General features: G+C 40.6%; 1 protein-coding gene across 2 annotated transcripts in view; it reads right to left on the minus strand.

Annotated features, from left to right (window-relative positions):
* The window catches only part of KCNAB1 (potassium voltage-gated channel subfamily A member regulatory beta subunit 1), a 416,330-nt gene that overhangs the window by 271,835 nt on the left and 119,001 nt on the right, over positions 1-25,494 (minus strand). The window lies entirely within an intron of this gene.

Consider the following 25,494-nt stretch of genomic DNA (forward strand, 5'->3'; position numbering starts at 1 on the left):
TTACCCCAAAGCTATAGTCATCAACAAAGTGTGGTATTGGCAAAGGATAAGTATATAGATTAATAGGAGAGAACTAAGAGTTCAGAAATAATTTCTTACATTTATGGACTATAACTTAATCTTTGACAATGGTGCCAAGACAATTCAACTGAGAAAGCATAATGGTTTCAAAAAATAGTGCTAGGACAATTGGATATCCATATGTGAGAAAAAAACTACTTAGGCCCTTCCCTCAAACCGCACACAAAAATAAACTCAAAATGAATCATAGACCTAAAGTTAAGAGTTAAAACTCTAAATCCTCTAGAAGGAAACATAGAAGAATTCTTTATGATCTTGGGTTTGGCAAAGCTATGACACCAACAAAAGAAAATTTATAAAAGAAAAAAAAAGGTTAATTGAACTTCCTAAAAATAAAAATTATTTTACTTTAAGTAAAACAATTACTTAAGATATCACTAAGTAAATGAAAAGACAAGCCATAGTTTCAAATCTTGTGCTTGATAAAGGACCTGTATTCAGAATGCATGAAGAATACTAATAACTCAATAGAAAGAAGATACATAACCCAACTAAAAAAACTGGATGAAAGATTTTAATAGACATTTTACCAAAGAGAATAAGTGAATGGCTAATGAGTACATGAAAAGATGTTCAACCTCATTAGTCATGAAGGAAATTCAAATGAAAACCACAATGAGACGGCTCTATACACTTACTAGAATGACTGTAATAATTTTTGTTAGTACCAGGAATTAGGGAAAATGTGGAGAAACTGGAACTTTCATGCTTGCTGGTGAGAATGTAAAGTGGTACAGCCACTAGGAAAAGTAGTTCGGCAAGTCCTTAAATATTTAAATACAAATATATCATTCAACCAAGTAGCTGCACTTCTAGATATGAAAATGTGTGTCCACATAAAGACATACACACGAATGTCAAAACAACATTTATAATAACCCAAACCAGGAAATTATCCAAAGTCCATCAAATGGCAAATGGAAAAGCAAAATGTGTTGTATTTATGGAATTCTATTCAGGATTAAAAGGAATGAACTGCTGATACATGCAACTACATGAATCATCCTCAGAAACATTATGCTAAGTGAAAGGAGCTAGACAAAAAAGACTATATATTTTATAATTCTATTTTTATGACTTGTCTAGAAATGGCACACTTATAGAGACAGAAAACAGATTAGCGGTTGCTGGGGCTGGGAGTCGGAACAGGGATTAACTGCAAACAGGAATGGGGGAACTTTTTTGAGGATAGGATAATATCATAAAACTGAATTTTGATTATTGTTCCACAATTCTATAAGTTTACTAAAATCAGTGAATCGTACATTTATTTTGAGTGAATTTTATGGTATATAAATTATACCTTAATAAAACTTTTTAAAAAACACAACAAAACAGAACATGGTTTGCTGAGACAGAACGTTTATTTTTTTAAAGGCCCCAGATTTCCTTTACACGTCAGAAGCAAAGGTTGAAGGTCTGAACAGAGACTTCATTAAAAGCTGCAGTAGAGAGAGGTCAGAGGTCTGGGAAGTCCTAGACAGAAGTGTCAAGGCAGGATCAGAAAGAACAATGCATTTAGTTGCTGTGGGGTTCTTGAGAAAATCTGAGTATCCCGCATTACAAAGCTGAGATACAAGACATCCCTAACAAGGGTGAGGGGGAGTCCAAGGGCATCCAGAAATGTTCCCCATTGGGCATGACACTGGGTCTGGATGGCATGCAGAGATGGCAGAGCAGCAATAGTGGAGAATGGCTGTAGAGGCAGCCTCACTGAGTTGCCCACATTGTAGGATGGGGCGACAAAGCAGTCAAGCATAAACAGGACCTCCAGAGCATCATGGAGGTCACAGAGCAAAAGCTGATACTGAGCAGGGCAAAGTTTTTAGTTAAAGATACTGGGTACAACAGAGTGTCCCAAAGACAAGGCAGGACGACTTTAGGACACACAGGTCTAGATAGGCAAGGAACAACTCAGAGGAAAGCGACAAAACCCAGGGAATGGCATAAAAGTCAGCTGTGTTAGGGACTTGGAACTTTAAACCAGCAATGCTCCTGTTTTGGTAACAGATGAGTTACCTTGAAACAGCAAGTTTAGGAGTGTTTGCTTCTGCCAGCCCTCCGCAGAACTAAGAGCTTTAGAACACGAGGACAGTCCAAAACAAAAACAAAAATCTCCTTTTGCTGCCTGCTGGCAGACATTTGCAGGGTGTGGAAAGCTCCCAGTGAGGGTTAGTGTTGTGACTTTTGATCTCAAGCTTTCCAGATTGACTTGACAGAAAGAACGTTTTATATCCCTAATAGTCAACTCTTCTGAGTTTAAAGGAATCTCACTTTATCAGATTAGGAAGTCTCCTTGAGAGTCAGGACCCCTTAAGGGGGTCAGGGCAGAGAACAAGGTGCCCAGAGATAATGCCTAGGCCACTGTCTTCTTACCACTGGAATCTTCTCCTTATTAACCTCAGGCAAAATCCCTAGCTGCCAGGGTGTTGAAATAGTTTGCTTCTACAGCACTGAGTCACTAGATCCCAAAGGTGTTCAAAGGTTTAAACTCCAAGTATTATTAGGTTCATTTACAGATCAATGAGTCAATCTGTGACACTTTAAGTGACATTTGAAAGAGAGATAGCATTAAACAAAAACCAATTGGAAGCAGAATCATTCCATTTCCCTGCTCATCAGATTGGATTGTCTGTTATGTTCTGCATGCAGAGGGGGATTTGCCATTCTACAGCTAAAGTCATTATTTAGGCCCAGTGCTGGCTCACTCAACAGCAAGGCACATTATTTAAAGCAATATGGTTGTCTGTGATAAAATCTTCCATGTGGGGGAAGGGGAGAGAGAGCACTTGGATTCCTAATGTTTTTGGCTTGGGGCTTTTAATTGAGTAGGAGAGAGTTATTTAATGTTGCATGTAGGGAAATGAGAAAAATATGTTTTTTTCCAGCAAATGATTGCCCAATTTTAATTTCCCTGTAATCATTCTTAATTCTTAACTGTCTTATAAAATTCAAAAGGCTGTCATGTGGAGGAGGGAGGATATTGGGGAGTGTTGTCGCATAGGACAGAACAGGACCAAGGAGAACTGGCAGCAGGTAGGTGGATACATATGAACGAGGGACTTGCTACGGTGTGGGCTGCTCAACAGCATATCAGGCTGCCCACCTGGAGGTTTAGTAAGCTGTCCCTGGAAGTATTCAAATTGTGCCCATAGGACTAGATGACAGTACATAATAGAAAAAAAGAGGATTTGCTTCTCTGAATGGTAGTTATGTTAGGCACGCTCTTTCAGGTAGTAAGAAACTGAAATGTACTAAAATGACCCAATCTGTTCTTCTGGCCTGTCCAGGCTTCTCCTTTCTTCTGAAAATAGCATTCCATTGTTCGGTAAGATGGACACTCCTCCCAGGCTCTGGGTGTGTATATGTGACCCAGCTCCATCAATGAGAGTGTTCCATTTCCCAAGTCACAGTGATTGGCTCAGGGTTGGTCATGTGACCCCAACCAGTCCAAAAAGACTCAATCCTGGGAATTTATTAGAAAAGAGAGACTCTCTTTCTTCTGTACTTGAAGTTAGTTAAGCCTGATGCTGCCTAGGATTATTGCAAGGAGAGGACTTGCCTGAGAATAAGTTGGCAAGTCGTTAAGGATGTAGGCTGTAGCAGACTGCTTCTGTTGGTCTCCCTGAGTTGATAGTGTCTTCTCTTTCCTATTCTGTTGTTATTCTGTCACAGTGATTCAGCTACTTGATCCCTTCTTCCACTGCTGCCAGGTCTACAAGTTTAATAATTGTACAACTCCTATTCAAATTCCCTAAGTGAAAGGATTGACAGGTCCTTTCTGAGAGTGCACCAGCCAGTCACCATCCATGTAATATCCTCCAGTAAACTGTGACTCTCATACGCAGCCACCATGGATGGAAGGCGGTCTTTGTGTAAGGCATCAATCCTGAATCCAAGTCCCGGTGATCATGGGGATACATTATAAAGAAAAGTGTGCTCCCTATAGTGAAAGTGCTCCATCATCACTAGTAAAAGTTTTAGACCTATAGAAAGGAACCTGCTTCAAACTTCTTTATTGTGTAAAGATATTGTAGGGTAGAAGCTGTCCTCAGAGTAGGGCTCTGGGCATGGAACAGGCAAAGCACCCTAGATCCCTCCCCAGACAATTTCCAAGGTTCTTTCTCATTTTCAGTTTCTCCAGCTCCTTTTTATTGTAAAATTCTCCTTTTAAAAGAGAAATTTTGTTTGGGGTTTTATTAACGTTGAGATGTTTCCCACAAGAATTGATAAAGGAAGTTGCTAAGCAGAAAGTCCCATGCATTTTGTTCCTTTCCTCACTTACTACCCAATTCTTGTCTCACTAAGGTCTGGAGTACAAGTTTTTCACAAGGAGAAGGAGATTTAAAAACAAAACCAAATCTAGGACACAACAGGTGTGTCTGATATGACACTGTGATTTAATCAAGTCCTGGCAGGAAAATGATGGTACACTCATGGGTCATGAGGAGAGTTTAATACAAAGACTATGGACAAGGTACAATGGGAATGTTCCTGAAGGGAAATAAAAGTATCCCTAAAACATAAGAGATAGCTGAGGCCTAGTAATAGCTGGGTCTGTTACCACCACTCAGCCTAAAGGGGCAATTGGAAGGAGTGGTCACCAGAACCCAGACACAGAGAGAGCTCTGTGGCGGGGGCCACCACAGAAACTGCAACCTTCAATGGAGGGACATAGCCTGCCCTCAGGAAGAAGTTCAGAGAATAAATACCCAACTCTCTCCCTACCCTTCCTCCAATCTCCTGCCAATGGGCTGAACCCAACTAGAAGCCAGAGACCAAAGAAGAATGGGACAGACTCCTGGGGCACAAAGCAGAGTAGAAAAATGGTAGGAAGTATATCTGGAGGAGTAAATTTAAAATATTCGGCACACATGGGCTAAAAAAGTACTTAAGCTACATTTTCCCTCAAGCGGGCAAAAATATCTCAAAATCTAATAGCCCACTGATAAGTCTTCAGTGGGATGGATTAGCATAAAACAGAAGGCGATGCCTGAGGAGACAGGGAGCATCCACTCATATTGATGGGGCTAGGCTGTCCTGCCTGAGGATATCATGAAATGGGAAACCATCCCCTCCATTAAAAGCACTGCACAGTGACCCTGGGGAGCGAGGACAGTCAGAGTGTTCTGTGTAAAGTGGCACCAGCCATAAATGCTGGGCCACATCATCCTTCAGGCGTTTCCTAAGAGATAGTTAAACAGGATAGTGCCATTCTTTCAGTGAAATACCTTTCTTTTTAATCAAAATGTGGAATAATATTGTGTTCGAAAAGAAGTGAAAAAATATAGAAGAGAAAGGTCAGATTTCTGGGAGCATTGTCTTGCATTTAAGATTAAATCAGGAATATAATTGGTGCTGAACACACAACACTTTTTCATTTGTTGATTTAAAATTAATCCACAAAAAGCCTAAAGAAACAAACAATTTCATGGAAATTATTCAAACTCAGCAGTCAAACTGTGGCTGCTTTTTTTCTGCCTTTTTCTATGGAGAATCTAATGTGAAAGAAAATCATAATAGTCTTCCATCTATTAAGCATATATTTACTGAACACCTAGCACACTCTGGGTGCTGCTCCAGGTGCTAGGAACAGAAGAAACATTTCAAAATAAATAAGACCCATCTTCCCCTTAAGCAGGTTATAGTCACATGAGAAAGACAGACATAAAAACAGCTAACCACAATATAGGGTAAAATAAAATACATGCTAAAAGAAGTGCAGGTAGTCTGCTTGGGGAGTTTGGGTGCGTGCCAAGGAGAGATTCATTCCGAGTGAGAGGAAACCAGAGAAGGCTGCGTGGAGGAGGTGATGTTTACTCTGGAACTTGAAAAATGAGTAGAATATTGTCAGAGGACACATGAGCCCATTGTTAGACAGATAAAACAAGGACATTTCAGGTCAGGGTAGAGCATGAACAGAGACATGGATACATGAAGTACTGGGCAAATGCAGACCACAGCAGGCAGTGGGAGGCATTCCGAGGGAGTGGTAAAAGAGAGTGTAAGAGGAAGATGGAGCAGGAGAGAGGCTCGGGTCGGAGCAGGACAGAGGCTCAGGTCAAAGCAGGAAAAACCTTAATGCCAGCTTACTGAACTCAATTCAGGAAACAGCAGGGACTCTGACGGGGGCCATATCTGTTTGGAATAATGTTACATGCATTATCTTGAACATCACAGTCTACAGCAGTTCTATCTTATGCCTTGAGTCTGCGCCCAATTTGTTTCCATGACAGTAACATCTGTAGTGCATTCATCCCTACTGTGCCACATTAAATCACTTCAACCTAATGATATTAATGACCTCAAACTGAAAATAAGATCCAGCTCATAGCACCCTCTTGTATAATGGAAATAGTTCACTACCAACAATTTCAGATGAAGGAGCTAGAATGAAAGTGGTTTGTTGGAACAAAGTAGCCTATAAATAGTCATACTGGGACAGATAGGCCGCGTTGCTGAAAGGCCCTCCAACTAATGGGCTGAATGCTCCATAAATCAGTGAGAGTGCAGAGAGGGAGCCCACGTGTCACCCACATCGTCAACTCGGCAGGGAAAAGAGAGGGAGCCTGCTAATTAATCTCCACATTCTGCCACTGCAACAAAATTCACTGAAGTTTCCTTTTTATCTGGGCAATTGGTATTAAAAATGAAAAGAAACAAAATCAGTCTGCCTGCTTTATATGGTATATTACCTAAGCCCAAAGGCCAAATCAGGAAATGCTTTGAGATTCTGATGTGACAGAAGGGCTGGAGGATGGAAAGGAGGTTTATGAAATCAGACCAACCATTACAAAGTTAACTCGAACTTAGGTGGATAGGAAGTCAAAGTCCCTAGCCTAACTCTCAGCAGCCAACGCTTCTTGTGCTTTCGGGCTCAGTTAAGAAAATAAAACTGAACAAAAGGTCACATTTTCAACTGTGAGCCTTTGTAACTAAATATCAAATATTGTGACGCCCTTCTGCAGAGTTCACAATGAGACTTCTCATAAGCCTGGAAAGAACTGCAAATAATCCTTGATGAGAAATAGCTGAGCTCTGCAAACACTGGTCTGAGCAGTGGCCATTGTGCAGCTACAAACACAACTCTGGGGGCCCTCTTTGCCTTAGCATGGGTGAGCTGAGTGACATCCAAGCATAACCATTCCTCACCATCCTGGGAGAATGCTCCTGTGAGAGACAGAGTGTTTGGCAAGGGATATGCACAGAGTGGATGGCCCCATTCCTGTGGCCAGTGCCTGACCTCAAGGTGACATCCCATGAGTTAGGTTCTGGGCCAATTGAGGCATATCTGCAGAGGGCAGGTAGCTAAATAAGATCTCACTTAGCCAGAATATTCCAAAGAAATTATTCACATAAACTACATTTAACCTCTGCTCTCTTTTTATTTTTTAACATTTTATCTCTTCAAAGACATAACTATTTGTCAAACCTCTTTACTAATACCTCTTGTTCATAAAAATCATAAGTTCTCTGCTTGCAGAGGGCATTGTGTCCTTACACATCAACCTCCAGAGGTAAGGGAAAAGAGGAACATACCTGTCTTTTGTCTCTTTTAAGAAGCCTCAGCTTCCCCTACCGTCTCATCAACCAGAAATGCATCATATACCCCCACTTAAAGCCATCACATCGCTGGGGGCATGGCCTCCATGTTTGGCTTAGACCGATGGTTCTCAAACTTCAGCTGGCATCAGAGTCACACAGAAGACTCGTTAAAACAGATGCCTCGTCCTCTTCCCTGGAATTTCTGATTCAGCAGTCTGGGATGCGATGGGACCTAAGAATTTGCGTTTTTAACAGGTTTTTAGGTTGATGTTGACACTGCCAGCCCACATACTGACTATGTGGCTTAGACAAAGCAAGTTTCACTCTTACGTTCAAAGAAGAAGCTGAGCCTCCCCTCAAATACATGGCTGCTTAGAAGAAAGGGAATAAAATCAGGGTTCTGTTAGCAAGGAAGAGAGTGGGTGTATGATGAATGGCAACCATCAGAATCTTCTGGGTTGGAATCCACTGAATCTGGTCTACACAAAATGGTAATCTTTTGTGGTCTGTGTTGATTCTGGCTTCTTGCTTACCTGGTTAATAGCACTCAGTCCTGCTGCTCCTAACAGGCCCAGGACTGGAACTAAGGCAGAGCTAATGCTGGAGATGGCCAATGGCTCATCAGCCGTGGAACCCAAAGGACTTTGTCGGGAGGGGATGTGAAAGTCTTTATTTCAGCCACGTATCTCATTCCTGTTCAGTGTCTTGAGGGGAAGTACTTCCATTTTCTGAGATAACATGGTGAAACAAAACAAAACAAAACAACTGCTAATCTTAAACTATTTCTTTAAATTGAATTAAGGCAGACTTTGTAAACACAGGCCTGGTGCAGCAACCTACCTTTTATGTGACTTCTATGTATGCGCAATAACACCCATGGATTTAGTTAAAATTATGCTATGAATTGGGCCAAATATTACTGCTCCATGAGAATATGCAGGCATTCAATAATAGGTTAATTTGGTCTTGTCTTTGCTGCTCCTCACAAGGTAATCTTTCCTCTAAGCCCAATTTTGAATCTCATTAGTTTGGAGTTTAACTACAGGCTATGTTAGGAAAGAATGCCTAAGGTCGTTTGAAAGAATTCAGAGGTGAAGTTGCTGATGAGTGAGCTTTCTTGTTCACACAGCCCAGTAGGCTGGATATGAAAGATTTTAAGACAATGCACATTGGAAAGCTGCTGACTCTCTTCTGCCATAAGTCCCCATGGAAGCTCTTGTACTGAGAAGAAAGCCTGTCCTAAGTGCTTTGGGGATTAGGATGAGGAGTGTTATAAGTAATGCACTTTGGGCACTCAGCTTCCCACAGCCACCTTATCACCATGGGTATTTTTTCCTATATATTTGGAGTGAGCCATCAGTCACTTCTAATCTACGTGCCAATTCTAGGGAACTTGTAACTTTGAAGACAGCCTCAGAAACTTCATATATTGAAGGAAGTAAAATATATTGTATACCACATTAAAACTTTCTTTCAGCCAAAGGATATCAGCTTCTTGAAATAGAGTGCTGGCAAAAACAAATCCATTAGCTGTACCTTTCTCCTGTAGATTCAGGCAGAATTAGAAACACCAAAAGAAGAAACAATAAAAGAATAAAAGTGTTGGTTTATCAAATGTACACAGTATTGCTCCACTTTCCTTTCCTCTCAGCCAGCAAATGGGGAAAAATAGCAATAAAAGATAAAAGAAAAGGCACCACTTTCAGCAGAGTGATTTGGTTCTACTATGAATGACATTAAGCTTGTACCACGGAACAGATTCACATGTGTGCTGTTTAGTGCCTGAGCACACGTTTCCTGCATCAGAGATGCCAAGGCAATATCCCAATGTCCGTATGGCCCAGTGATGCCCTCCGTCGGGGGGCCAGGTGGAGCCAGGTGCTTCTCACCTGCCATGCCCATCACGTAAGACCTCTCCATTTCCTGGGGGTCATCACAGTTCAGGAAAAAGGCCCAACTCATCAGCAGGAGGAAACTAGAACTGTCACCAGGCTGGGCCAGAACAGAGGAACACGTAGCAGTCATGACCAGAAGTAACCGTTTCTTTCTCAGTCACTTCTTGAAAATTATAGGCACTTGGTCTCTGACATAGCTTTGACAGATATTCAGCAGCATTTGACCTACAATATAATTAGATCGGGAAAACTTTATAAATCTTTACAGACAGGTTTAAAATATAGTTATCAGCCTCAATTTCAATTGCACAGAACATCTCAAGGAACATACCTGTGAAAATTCTGGGATTCTTCTTGTTCTTTGGCTGTACCTTTGTATTTTAGAACACACAATTAAATTTTTCAATCAGTATAAACCTACCGAATGAGCGAGTGGGAATCCCCTTTCTACATCATCCCTTGAATCCGTCCATTCAAGAAAAAGGACGCCCCTCCTCTCAGGCCCAGGTCCAGACCCAGGAATGTGACCAGATGAGCAAACGCTATCAGGTCTCCTGGGAGCCCTGACAGTTACTCTCTCCAGGGGTCAATATGTTCCCATGTGTCTGCTGGCCATATAATAGATACTCAGACATTCCATACAGTTTCAGTACTCTCAGAACTTGTCATATATTTGTCTGTACTAACCTTAGCCCTGGTGTTGTCGTCCTTTCCTCATTATCCTTTCACTCCACCCTGAATCCTTCATATATTTCTGTTAATAATCTTATATATAAGGACAATTAGACAATCGAGCATATTTACTCTCAAGTGATTTGTATTGCAGGACTTTGGTTTAAAGCCCCTTGTGTGAAACTCAGGACATATTTTACCACAGAAATTACTTAAAGCCTCCATCTCACACAAGCCTACTTACATGTATATTTGCAAGCATACTCAAGTATTCTCTTTGCTGGCCATGTCTTCTAGCATCAGGTTTTTACCTGGCACATACTAAGTTATTCATCAGTAACAAAGTCTTCGATGAGGTGGGTATCCTATTTGAGCTTCTATTTTTCATAAAAATTCCCCTCCGGGTACCTTCCAGCTTCTTAGTTATACATCAAAGAATGGTATGAAATGAAGTTGACTTAAGAAAAACATGAGCAGATAAAAGAAAAAAATATTAAAAAGAATGCTCCCTCCCACATTCATAGAATCACTTGTCAATGCCTACCAAGATAATCAGTCTTTAAAGGAATATTCTGGTTAAAGGATATGAAAGTATTAATCTGAAGATAGCCTGGGCATCGAGAGAGATCTGACTATGACCTTTGTCACTCTTTTATCTCTGGGGTGTTTTAGCTCATCTAGCTGAGAGGGCAAAATCCCCCTTTCTACATCATCTCCTGAGGCCACCCAATTGTCAGAGAGGACACCCCTTCCAGGCCCAGACCCAGGAATGTGGCCAACTAGTCAAAATCATCAGCTCTCCCAGGAACTCTGATAACTACTCTACCAAGGGTAAAAAAGAGAACGACTTCTCACTGATGGTAAGAAGCCCTAACCCAGAAGCTACACCATGCATCTGGGGACACCACATTTTTCAGAGTGGGTGCACACAAAGCTTGCTGAATGAATAAATGGTAATAGCTAGAACTATGGGTTCTGAGAGCAAAGGACCATATGGCACACAATGGGAAGAGGAGGGAAAGGAGGAGGAGGAGAAAAATAATGAAATCCCTTTTTCCTGAACACAGCTGGCCTTGGGCAAATTTATAAAACAGGCTTTGAAGAAGAATTGACTGGGATCATGATTCCTCCCCTTATAAGCTCTCTGGACTTGCCCTTCCCTTGTTAGAAAGGATGGACTGTCCCTGATGCTTTCTAGGACCAACAACTCCCTTGGTGCATTGGATTTCTTCAGCTCTTCCCTTCTCAAAATGTTTGTTCTTCCCTCTCTCCTTCATTCAGTTTCTCCCTCCAAGCTTGATCAATCCTAATAGCTTTCAAAGATGCTATAAAACCTCCAATTTAGAAAAGGATCTCCCAGAGCCCACATTCTTCTAGCCAACATGCTATTCACTCATATATAACAGGAAGTCTGTAAAAGTTAACAGTCACTCCAATCAGTTTCCCCTGACTCCATTCGAACAGCTTCTGTCAAATCATTAATGATCTTCAGTTTGCCAAATCCAGTGGTCAGTTTTTGGCTCATCTTACTAAGGTCTTACTAAAGAAGATATCCCCAAAGGTTTGTGCTCCCCTTTCTATAGTGTGGAGCCTGTGTGGACAGAAGGCTGCTGAGTTAGAGACTACATTTTCCAACAACTCTTTCTGGCCCCATGAACACATGTGGCCATGTGACTAGTCCTTGGCAATGATCAGATTGTATAAGGTCTTATAGAGCATGGAAAGGAGATTGGATTTTACTCTGAGATTGATAGGCAACTGGGTGGTTTATAGCAAAGTCGTTCTCCTCCTTGAAACTGCAAAGCTCATGTCTGGTCAGGTCCTCTGCATTTAGTTGTTGTTGTTGTTTTTAGATGGAGTATTGCTCTGTCATCCAGGCTGGAATGCAGTGGCACAACTGCAACCCCTGCCTTCCGGGTTCAAGTGATTCTCCTGCCTCAGCCTCCCTAGTATCTGGGATTACAGGCACGCACCACCATGCCCGGCTACTTTTTGTATTTTTAATGGAGACAGGGTTACGCCATGTTGGCCAGGCTGATCTCAAACTCCTGACCTCAGGTGATCCACCTGCCTCGGCCTCCCAAAGTGCTGGGATTACAGGCATGAGCCACTGCGCCCAGCCTATGTTTACTCTTATTCCCCCTTACCATAGATCTTTTCATGGCCAGCTACTTCTTTCCAGGACTCTGGTCAAAGTCATTCCCATGAAGTAATCCATCCAAATAGCACCATCCCTCAAATTAATTTATTTTTCTCCATAGCACTTTTCATTGCCTAACATTATATTATATTTTCTTATTCTGACTTCAAAGTATATCAGAATCAACTGGGTACTTGAAAAAAAAAAAAAAAAAACAACCAGATTTCTATCGAAATCTCCAAGACTTCAAGAGGTCTTAGTGCCCAGTAATCTGCATTTAGTCAGATAATTCTAACCCAAGTGAACCAAAGATAGGTACCTGGATTCCTAACCCAGCCAAAGAGGTACTGCCTTCTACACTTGGCCACCTGGAAGGTAAATGGTGCATTTTCAAAGAGGAATCTCTGTTAAGAAAGGATTCATATCACATGGAGCTTCACCTGGCTTAACCAGGGGGAAAATACTATCTTGCTGAGCAGCAAGCTTGTCTACAATGTTTCTTTTATTTATTTATTTATTTATTTATTTATTTTTTATTATTATTATACTTTAAGTTCTAGGGTACATGTGCATAACATGCAGGTTTGTTATATATGTATACTTGTGCCATGTTGCTGTGCTGCACCCATCAACTTGTCAGCACCCATCAACTCGTCATTTACATCAGGTATAACTCCCAATGCAATCCCTCCCTCTCTCCCCCCTCCCCATGATAGGCCCTGGTGTGTGATGTTCCCCTTCCCGAGTCCAAGTGATCTCATTGTTCAGTTCCCACCTATGAGTGAGAACATGCGGTGTTTGGTTTTCTGTTCTTGGGATAGTTTGCTAAGAATGATGGTTTCCAGCTGCATCCATGTGCCTACAAAGGACACAAACTCATCCTTTTTTATGGCTGCATAGTATTCCATGGTGTATATGTGCCACATTTTCTTAATCCAGTCTGTCACTGATGGACATTTGGGTTGATTCCAAGTCTTTGCTATTGTGAATAGTGCCACAATAAACATGCGTGTGCATGTGTCTTTATAGCAACATGATTTATAATCCTTTGGGTATATCCCCAGTAATGGGATGGCTGGGTCATATGGTACATCTAGTTCTAGATCCTTGAGGAATCGCCATACTGTTTTCCATAATGGTTGAACTAGTTGACAATCCCACCAACAGTGTAAAAGTGTTCCTATTTCTCCACATCCTCTCCAGCACCTGTTGTTTCCTGACTTTTTAATGATCGCCATTCTAACTGCTGTGAGATGGTATCTCATTGTGGTTTTGATTTGCATTTCTCTGATGGCCAGTGATGATGAGCATTTTTTCACGTGTCTGTTGGCTGTATGAATGTCTTCTTTTGAGAAATGTCTGTTCATATCATTTGCCCACTTTTTGATGGGGTTGTTTGTTTTTTTCTTGTAAATTTGTTTGAGTTCTTTGTAGGTTCTGGATATTAGCCCTTTGTCAGATGAGTAGATTGCAAAAATTTTCTCCCATTCTGTAGATTGCCTGTTCACTCTGATGGTAGTTTCTTTTGCTGTGCAGAAGCTCTTTAGTTTAATGAGATCCCATTTGTCAATTTTTGGCTTTTGCTGCCGTTGCTTTTGGTGTTTTAGACATGAAGTCTTTGCCCATGCCTATGTCCTGAATGGTACTACCTAGGTTTTCCTCTAGGGTTTTTATGGTATTAGGTCTAACATTTAAGTCTCTAATCCATCTTGAATTAATTTTCATATAAGGAGTAAGGAAAGGATCCAGTTTCAGCTTTCTACTTATGGCTAGCCAATTTTCCCAGCACCATTTATTAAATAGGGAATCCTTTCCCCATTTCTTGTTTCTCTCAGGTTTGTCAAAAATCAGATGGCTGTAGATGTGTGGTATTATTTCTGAGGACTCTGTTCTGATCCATTGGTCTATATCTCTGTTTTGGTACCAGTACCATGCTGTTTTGGTTACTGTAGCCTTGTAGTATAGTTTGAAGTCAGGTAGCGTGATGCCTCCAGCTTTGTTCTTTTGACTTAGGATTGTCTTGGAGATGCGGGCTCTTTTTTGGTTCCCTATGAACTTTAAAGCAGTTTTTTCCAATTCTGTGAAGAAACTCGTTGGTAGCTTGATGGGGATGGCATTGAATCTATAAATAACCTTGGGCAGTATGGCCATTTTCATGATATTGATTCTTCCTATCCATGAGCATGGTATGTTCTTCCATTTGTTTGTGTCCTCTTTGATTTCACTGAGCAGTGGTTTGTAGTTCTCCTTGAAGAGGTCCTTTACATCCCTTGTAAGTTGGATTCCTAGGTATTTTATTCTCTTTGAAGCAATTGTGAATGGAAGTTCATTCATGATTTGGCTTTCTGTTTGTCTGTTACTGGTGTATACGAATGCTTGTGATTTTTGCACATTAATTTTGTATCCTGAGACTTTGCTGAAGTTGCTTATCAGCTTAAGGAGATTTTGGGCTGAGACAATGGGATTTTCTAAATATACAATCATGTCATCTGCAAAGAGGGACAATTTGACTTCTTCTTTTCCTAACTGAATACCCTTGATTTCTTTCTCTTGCCTGATTGCCCTAGCCAGAACTTCCAACACTATGTTGAATAGGAGTGGTGAGAGAGGGCATCCCTGTCTTGTGCCAGTTTTCAAAGGGAATTTTTCCAGTTTTTGCGCATTCAGTACGATATTGGCTGTGGGTTTGTCATAAATAGCTCTTATTATTTTGAGATACGTTCCATCAATACCGAATTTATTGAGCGTTTTTAGCATGAAGGGCTGTTGAATTTTGTCAAAAGCCTTTTCTGCATCTATTGAGATAATCATGTGGTTCTTGACTTTGGTTCTGTTTATATGCTGGATTATGTTTCTAAACTATTCTAACTGTACAAATCCTGTTCCTAAAACCGTAAAGTCAACATGTGACTTTGGGTATGTTACTTTGCCTCCATGGGGCTCCATTGTCATTTATATGCAATGAGATTATATTGAATTAGGTATTATCTCTCTTCTCAACTCCAGAGAGTCTTAACTAATGGCATTCATTCTATAGTACTTACATCTGTAAGCAATAACATGAAATAAGAGGTAAATGTTCAGAAACAGAGGGGTTTGTTACAAAAAAGAAATCTCATTACAGGCCTCCACAACTGTGTAACAACTTCCCATGGCACCAAATTGCCAGTTAAAGAAAAGTACTTTAAGAGCTATGTCTTACAGAACTACCAGGGAGTTCTGAACATTTGACCATAAACATTTCTGTGTTTGTAAATGCTAAGAACCTAGGCACTTGCAACTGTACCACAAAAAGGATATAAAAGGAAGCCACCCCAAAACAGAACAATTAAAGCAACAATGCTACATTGTAATTAGTAAACATCACAAAAGCTCAAAACTCTAGCTGCAAAATATAGAATATAGTATCATTGACGCATTGATTACAACTTAACAAATAGTGCAATTTGTTAAGGCGTTCAAGGAAGAGAAATTAACAGGAGGGATAAAGTCTTCACAAGGTGATAGCATCAACAGAATATGAATTGGGGAGATAAAAGAACTGGAGAAATGGCCATCATCTCACTTATTCAGAAGATATTTGTTGAGCCAAGCACTGTGGTAGGAACTGGAGACACAGAAATGGTTATACAAGTTGGTTCCTGCCCTCAAGGAATTGAGAACTGTAAACAAACAATAGAAACACAGTTGCTGGTGACACAAAAAAAGACTATCCTAGACCGGGCACCATGGCTTATGCCTGTAATCCCAGCACTTTGGGAGGCTGAGGTGGGCAGATCACTTGATCCCAGGAGTTCAAGGCCAGCCTGGGCAATATGGCGAACCCTGTCTCTACTAAAAAAATACAAAAAATTAGCAGGGCATGGTGGTGCGTGCCTGTAGTCCCAGCTATCTGGGAGGCTGAGGTGGGAGGATCACCTGAACCCAGGAGGTCAAGGCTGCAATAAGCCATGATCGTGCCACTGCACTCCAGCCTGGGAGACAAAGTAAGACACTATCCCCCTCTCCCCCGCAAAAGAGTACTGTGGTTTGGTCTGCTGCAAGAAAGGACAGGCCAGATTCCCAGAGGAGGCGGTTCTTGAACTGAGATTTGAAGGATGAGTAAGAATTTCACAAGAATGTAAGAGAAAAATCTCTTACCAGGTACAAAAAAAAAACAAGTGAACATATTGGTTGGGTAATTTTGTTAGCATTTTTCTTTTAGCCATTGTGATCAGCTTTGAACATGAATTAGCATTGTGACTTATTTTGTCCAGCAGAATGCCGCAGAAGTGACTGTGTGCCAATTGCTATCCTAGTCTTCATAAGGCTTTGCATAGTTCCATTGCTATCTCAGACCCCTGCAACCACCATATGAATGAGCTCAGGCTAGCTTTCTGGAGACTAAGCAACCACGAGGAAAAAAGCCATTCTATACCAGCCAGTAGGCAGTCAGTCTGCCAAATGACTGCAGCTGCATTGGTGAGTGCAGCCAAGATCAGTCTGACCTGGCCAAGATCACTAGTTTTTTTTTCCCAGTCAACCATACACTCATGAGCAAGAATAAATGGTTGTTTTAAGCCAACACATTTTGGAATGGTTTCTTATGCATTGATAGATAACTGAAAGAGCTCCTTCCAAACTGAATTTACAACGACATAGTTCATATGCTCTAAATCAGCGTCACAGACAGACTGAAGCAAAAGGTTACACAGCACATACACAAAAAAAGTCCCTTGTTTATAAATGCTCACTACCTTTGTCACTTACCCTGCCTGTTCCTGATCAAATACAGCAGATGAAACCACAGTTATCTCACAAACACAACCTCCCAGAAGAGCCCACTAAAAAGAGAATAGGAAAAAATAGTATCCCTTTCTCTCACCTAAATACAATCTGTAATATGGCACAATATACATAAATGACTAACATAAAATGTTGGGTTTGGTTTTTTTTCACTGCCTATGTTAACCTTTTTTTTTTTGGGGGGGGGACAGAGTCTCGATCTGTTGCCCAGGCTGGGATGCAGTAGTGTGATCTCAGCTCACTGCAACCTCTGCCTCCCAGGTTCAAGCAATTCTCCTGCCTCAGCCTCCTGGGTAGCTGGGCAGGCATGCACCACTACACCCAGCTAATTTTTGTATTTTTAGTAGAGACAGGGTTTCACCATGTTGGCCAGGCTGGTCTCAAACTCCTGACCTTCTGATCTGCCCTCCTCGGTCTTCCAAAGGACTGGAATTATAGGCGTGAGCCACTGCACCTGGCCTATATTAACTTTTAGACTAGATGTTGCTTGGTTTTGACTGTATCATACAGCCCTTGCTCCTACTACTTGATTCTGAGTACAAATATATACTGCAAATTTTCCATGACTGCATTAAATTTGATACAATTGACCTATTGGGACAATTTAATCATCTGAGTGCCCAATTATGATTATAGGAGGTTCAGGAAAGTTACATATTAAAAAATAGATCTCCATTGCCTCTCGATTTATGCACACTGTCAATTCATTAATTCTTTGTCTCTGTAGAAATCAGAAAATACAATTTTTCTCTCCAAGAAGAGAATGTGATTCTTTTTAAACATTGTTAGTCTTTTTTTCTGACCAATGTTGATTAAAATAACCCATCAGTTATAATTCTGTATGGATAAGAAGCTTGGCACAGAAATAATTCAACACCATGATCCTAAAAAGTCTGTTTATTCTCTTTTCTGTTGCTAAATGCCTTTCTCTGGGCTGATTTTTTACAGGGGAGGAAGGTACAGAATGTTTACAACACAGTGAGCTAAACAAAGAGCCGACCCTGCAGTCCATGGGCAAGGTTGTAAAGAACATAAATTTTGGCTGGGCACGTTGGCTCTGTAATCCCAGCACTTTGGGAGGCCAAGGTGGGCGGATCACGAGGTCAAGAGATCGAGACCATCCTGGCTAACACGGTGAAACCCCGTCTCTACTAAAAATACAAAAAATTAGCCGGGCGTGGTGATGGGCGCCTGTAGTCCCAGCTACTCAGGAGGCTGAGGCAGGAGAATGGTGTGAACCAGGGAGGCAGAGCTTGCAGTGAGCTGAGATCATGCCACTGCACTCCAGGCTGGGTGACAGAGCGAGACTCTGTCTTAAAAAAAAAAAAGAAGATAAAATTTACCCATGCTCTGCTCTTGTTCGCAAATTCAAGATACTATTCGTTATGTTTCCAGTGATTCAGCTTTCAGAAGAAGATGGCTCATGGGATATAGCATCTAATTTTGCATGTTCCAAATATTACGGTAAAGGAAATTTTTCATTAAATATATACATATGTATAATCCATATTATAAAATGGCACAGAAGTAAATACACACACATGCGTACAGACATACACATACGCACACACACACACAAATGAGTGCATGTAAAACTGGTGAAATGTGAACAAAGCCAGTAGATTATATCAATGTCAATTTCCTGGTTCTAATGTTGTACCATGTTATGCAAGATGTTATGATTAGGGGAAGGGTATGTGGTTTCTCTGAATTGTTATATTTCTTTTAACTGCATGTGAATCTAGAATTATCTCAAAATAATATGTTTCATTAAAAAATAGAAACCTGTAAAAATAGGAAGAAAAAGAATGGGTAACATAGATAAAAATTTCAGAAGCAATCAAGCAGATCGCTAGGAGATACATATCTTAGCTAACTCTAGAAGCTAAATTCTAAGATGGCAGGAAGGATAGATGAGAAGCAAACTTATTTAACCACAGAATCTCTGAAACATTGGGAACTGATAGCAACAGGCTTCTGGAAATGGAGTGAAGAAGGAGTGATGGTAAATAAAAGCAGAATCTGATAATGACCGTTTTAGAAACAGTGAAATCCCTGGAGCTTCTTCCCCTTCCCTGACCTTGAGATTCTGCTCCTTCTTCTGTACATGGCCAGAGGTTGAAGTGATGTTCTCTAGAGGCAATATTGCAAAGGATCTCTGTCCTGGGGACTCCTACAGCAGGCAAATGGGGTAGAATCAAACTGAAAACAGCAAAATAAAGTCAATGAATTGATATGACCAATGAAGACCCCTCTACTATTTTCATCCTCTTGGCCCTCAGACCCTTGGCAGCCAAGTCTTTATCCTCCAGGCTGGAAACTAGGAGGATAACTTTGGGGAAATCTGAAAGAGGAAATACATAGAGATATTGACATTGGGGGTGTATCTATCAGGGTTAAGTCAGAAAATCAGAGCCACTAAAAGTGTATTAGGGGAGTAAGGGGCTTACTCTAGGAATTAGAGCTTGCACAAGTGTGGGAAGAGCTGAGGAAGGAGGAATCTGGAAGAGAAGACTCAGAGGATTCAAGGAAGTCATTATCTACTGTGGCAGTCAGAACAGTGACCCCCAAAGAAATCCACATCCTACTCCCCAGAGCTTATGAATATGTTGCTTTACATGGCAAAAGGGACTTTGGTGGTGTAATTATGTTAAGGATCTTGAGATGGGGAGATAATCCCAGATTAGCTAGGCGGACCCAATGTTATCACAACAGCCTTTATAAAACAGAGACAAGAGGAAGAAAGTGAGAAAAGGAGAGGTGAAGACAGAACTGGAGGTTGGAGTGACGTACTTTGAAGATAAAAGAAGGAGCCAGAGCCAAGAAATGGAGGTGACCTTAGAAGTTGGAAAAGGTAAGGAAGTGGATTTCTCTCCTGAAGCTCCCAGGAGACACTTTGGCTTTAGACTGCTGAGCTCCAGAACTGTAAGAGAATAAATTTGTGTTGTTTTAAGCCACTAAACTTTGTTGAAATTTTTACAGCAGCTCTAGGAAACACCTACAGCGACTTCAAGTATGGGTGTGGATGGAGCATGTGGGAAATGTTCAGAAAGACTGGATGTTTGGCCACCCAAGTAGAATAGTGGGTGAGGAGGTTATGGCAGGTCCATGGAAGCTACAGCCTCTGTAGAAATTGCAGTCAAGCATTTGGCGGCTGGGAGTCACTCTTGGTCCGTGGGGTCAGTGGTTGGAAGGGGAGGCTACAGCCTACTAGGCATCTCTGCATCTATATGGCACATTCCTGATTACTGTGACCTTCTGAAAGGAAAGGCTCCTGCTTTACTTCTGCTTTCTAAATTTTGTACAAGTTTTTCTCTTAGCTAAACCTAATCACAGAGAAAATGGGGTTCTGGAAAGGGTAATCCTAATCTTAAGTAGAAGCAGTAGTGCCAAAGTGATGACACACAACTCAACTTTAGGAGTTTCCCTACCAAAGGCTCAGATAGCTCACCTGTCAACGAAGTTCAATGTCAACAAGCCCTACTCCTATGTACAGAGCTTCCCATCAAAGTTTTAGTTTCTCACTCTTGAAAATAAGCATACTGGCCAGGCGCAGTGGCTCACGCCTATAATCCCAGCACTCTGGGAGGCCAAGGCAAGCGGATCACCTGAGGTCAGGAGTTTGAGACCAGCCTGACCAACATAGAGAAACCCCGTCTCTACTATAATACAATAAGAAATTAGCCCGGCATGGTGGCACATGCCTGTAATCCCAGCTATTCAGGAAGCTGAGGCAGGAGAATTGCTTGAACCTGGGAGGTGGAGGTTGCAGTGAGCCGAGGTTGCACCACTGCACTCCAGCCTGGGCGACAGAGGGAGACTTTGTCTCAAAAATGAAAAATAAAAATAAATAAGCACACCATCGGCCAGGCGCAGTGACTCACACCTGTAATCCCAGCACTTTGGGAGGCTGAGGCGGGTGGATCACGATGTCAGGAGTTCAAGACCAGCCTGCCCAACATGGTGAAACCCCATCTCTACTAAAAATACAAAAATCAGCCGGGTGTGGTGGCACGTGCCTGTAATCTCAGCTACTCAGAAGGCTGAGGGAAGAGAATCACTTGAACCCAGGAGGCAGAGGTTGCAGTGAGCTGAGATCGCGCCATTGCACTCCAGCTTGGGTGACAGAGCAAGACTCCATCTCAAAAAATAAAAAATAAAACTAAAAATAAATTTTAAAAAAAGCAAACCATGAAGGATGATCAAAATTCTGGGGAAAGTCTTGAACATGAAGAATGTCAAAACACAAAAGCCAATATCAAAACAGAAAAAAAATCAACTTGAAAAAATAGAGACTGTTCACAGAGTAGAAAATATGACACAACGATAACAACTGGAATCACCGGTTTATTTAGAGTTAGGAGAAAAATACTGCATCTATGAAATATTACTGACAAGATGCTTTAGAAGAATAAACATTCAGAAAACCAAAAGAAGGTTTTAGAAATTTAAGCATGCTATCCAAAATGAAAAGCTCAACAGAAGAATTAAAGAATAAAGTTGAAAAAATTTTTCAGAAAAATGAGTATATAAAAGAGAGAGATACAAAGCAGAAGACAGAATATGTGACAACTAGAGAAGTAGGCAGAAAGTTCATTATCAGAATAGCAGAAGCACATGGGAAAGGGGTGGGGTATAAAAGACCACGAATTGGGTTCAGTGTATACTGCTGGGGAGATAGGTACCCCAAAGTCTCACAAATCACCACTAAAGAACTTACTCATGTAACCAAATATCACCTGTTCCCCCAAAACTTAGGGAAATAAAAAATTAAGAAAGAATAACAGGAGCACCAGAAAGAGAATGGAGAAAATGTAACAAATAATAATAATAAAACAAAATAGTTTAGGAACATTTACCAGGACTGAGGACACGAGAGTTTACAGATTGAAAGGGCCTAGCCCACAAAGCACACTGTGCAATGGATGAAAATCAGCCAACACCAAGTGATTTCACGATAACGTTTCAGAACAGCAGAGCCAAAAAGAGATTCAATAAGCTTCCAGAGATTTAAAAACAACAGCAATAGGGCAAATAGGAGGGTGTCGATGTCAGAATTGCTTCATACTGCTTAATGGCAAGATTGCAAGATAGAAAAGAAAGATTTTCTTAATTCTGAAGGTAAATTATTTCCAACTTATAACTTGATCCAGCCAATCAGTTCAAGGGAAAAGTAAAGACATTTTCAGACATATAAGATTTTAAAAGATTTGTTTCCCAGTCACCTTTTCTTAGACACTGGAAGGTTTATGCCATCAAAATGAAGAAATAACCCAAGAAAAAGGAAAACACAGAACAAAAATAAAAATAAAAATAAATAAATAAATAAATAAATAAATAAATAAATAAATAAAAAATAAAAAGAGGAGCTTCAAAACAATAGAGTGCTGAGGGAACTCTCCCAGGTGCCAGGGAAGGGAAATGCTAGAAGAGCAGCACCACAGAAGCATGCGGCCCCAGGGGGAGCAGCATTATCCAAGAGACAGACCCTTTACCACTGAACCGAGTCTGACTACGCTCAGAATGATGTGGTCCACCCAGAAGTCAACCAAGAAAGAGAAACACTCAGACCGGGAAACAAAGGAATCCAACTCAGAAGGCAAAGAATATTCCCGGGGTGACAGCACAGCCATCCTAGGGTGTCATCTGTGTAGGAGACCTTGAGAGCATGCAGTCCATAGGGCATAATGGAGGCTTCCAAGGATGGCTCCAAGAAAAAGAAATTAGAGCTGGTAAATTACCTGATACGATTAACTTTATAAAACATTGTGTTGAGAAACTATTAGGAAGATTTGCAATAAGTATCAAGAACACTAAGGAAAGTTTAAAAGGCAATTATTAATTTCAGGAAAGAAACAAAAGAAGGAAAACATAATCATAATGCATTATAAAGTTTGTCTTCTTGGCCAACTTCCAACTGTCAGCATTGGCACCTCTTTGCAGAAGACTTTCACAAAAGCTTCAGAGGGTCATGCTGCCTGTACATGGCAGGCTGGAAGTATTGGGGAACTAACGACCCTTGGGAGCATCCTTCAACAAGTGGCTGATAGAAACTGATATATAAATATCCCAGCTCCCCCACCTTTCAGGTGGGGTGGCACTGAATTGTGAGTTTTACACCAGTTCCCAGAGTTTCCCTCACAGAATTAAGCTCCAATTACCTATAGTAGTAACGTCTTGATAATGCACCCTCGATTACTGCCTTTTCTTCGTTTATCACTTCCTTTGCCCTCTACTGGTGTTTCCTGTGGCTCCCAAATGAATTACTTGTGCTTGAATTCTTGTCTCAGGGCCTGATCCTCGGGAACCCAGATATTACAGTTTTCAGCTGTGAATAAAACTTGGATAGGTATAGTAATGTTAACATTGAGTATATACTTAACCAAAATTTGGAGTATAATTAAATCAGGAGAATAGGTGAAGAGAAGCAGATAGGATGGTAATATAAGGGAGTTAAATCCTCATCTACTATATTAGAAACTCAATAGAATATGTCTAAATTGATTAATCAAAAGAGAGCAGTATTCACATATTATTTAAAAGCATAAAATGCTAGAAGGAACAGGTTAAAGAGTCAAAAGTGGTTGTCTCTGGGGAGAGGGAGTTGGAAGAACGAACATGTTGGGACCAGGAATTGTGTATTTTGATATATAAACCCTTTACTATTATTTGACATTTTAACAGTATTACTATTTTAATAGCATTACTACTAGCATGTACTATTTTGACATAATTTATTAAGGGAAGAAAAGAAGGAGAAAAAAGAAAGGAATGAAGGAAGGAAAAAAGGGAGAGGAAAAGGGCAAGATAATTTAAAAAGGAGAAAGACAAAGGAGGCCATATCTCTTAGAAATATCAAAATGTTGTTTTATGTTTTACGCTGCCTTTTCTCAGCTGGACTGTAACTCCTTAACCCCAAGTCTTATGTTAAATCCAAAGCTAGGAAAATTTATTTTCAAGAACCATGAAGTCATAAAACGTGTCTATTGTAGAAAATATTTTTGGACAATGAAATACATCTTCCATTAGTCACTTAAGTTGTAAATGACCTCATTAGTGTGTATGTGTTTCTCATTCTTTTTTTATCTCCCTAACATGATGTATTTCCTGCAGCTTTCAAGTTTAAAAAGTACCTCTAGCTTGTGAAGCTGGTTTCCCCTCATCCCATCACAGGTGTTTTTTATCCCTTTTCTAAGCAAATACCCTCCGTGAGGGGAAGAGACGCAAGTCTTCATGGAGTTGGGGTACAGGAGACACAAAAGATGAAGAAGATAGAGTTTGCTTTTATGAAACTTACATCCTATCCCAAGGACTGATATTAAATGAACAAATTTTAGAAATCAAGGTACAAATTATGATAAATGCCATGAATGGAATAAACGGTAGGATATAATTAAGAGCACGTGCAAAAGGGTGCCGTAGACAGTGTGGTGAGTGTGGGCTCTCCGAGGATTGCAGGTGCTACTGGTTGGACATTCCCAGAGGCCCCAGCACTGAAAGCCACAGGTCAGAATGGGCTTTTCAACGTGGTTGAGGTTGCAACCACCCCAGAGTAGTGGCTGGAGAAGGAGACCCAGGTGAAGGGAAGAGAGAAGCAGCTTTAGTGGGAAGAGTAATGGGGAAAAGTTGACCTCCTCTACAATTTGCTAAGGACTGACTCACTGCCTATCTGTTAAGAAGCTCCTGTGAACTACAACAACAGAATAGATTTCCTTAACAAGCATAGAGAAATACAAACTACTACCTTTGGGTTCATTTTTCTATCTTTACATTTAACATGAAAGGAAAGGCAATAAAAAGAAACACTGTGCCGCCCAATGACCACAAAATACCCAAGAAAGAAGCAGAACGACAAATTTTATTATGACAAACTTATTATGTAGTCCACATTTGAATTCTATCAAAAGTTTGTCAGAACAACAAACTTATTATGTATTCCACATGCAAAGTAGTGTGTACCTTCAAGAGAGATCTGAGTAGTAAATAAAATCCTCCAAATTTATTATGGTTTTTCACACCAACACTTCTGATTAAAATACTTGTTTCTCGATTTTCTTATCTCTGAGTAAAAGTAATGATCTGCTCTTTTTTCCCCAAAGGTGTTGAAACTTAAGGAACCTTAAGTTCCTTTAATTAATTAATTTCCTAGCAGCCTCAAGTCAAGGACTTATATGACATGAAAGCGAAGTATTATTGTAGACATTTCTCACAGTAATAACCTCACTGTCAGCTAGCTGGCTTATAGCTTGAAGATTCATGCATAATTTCATATCTCAATATATTGTTCATTTTTCACAATTTTATATCAGAGACAAGGACGTGCCAGTGAGCTGAATCAATGACACAACAAGCAATGCGATTTAGAAAAATTACTCA

This window comes from Papio anubis, chromosome 2 (genome assembly GCF_008728515.1).
Source record: "Papio anubis isolate 15944 chromosome 2, Panubis1.0, whole genome shotgun sequence".
NCBI classification, from domain to species: domain Eukaryota; kingdom Metazoa; phylum Chordata; class Mammalia; order Primates; family Cercopithecidae; genus Papio; species Papio anubis.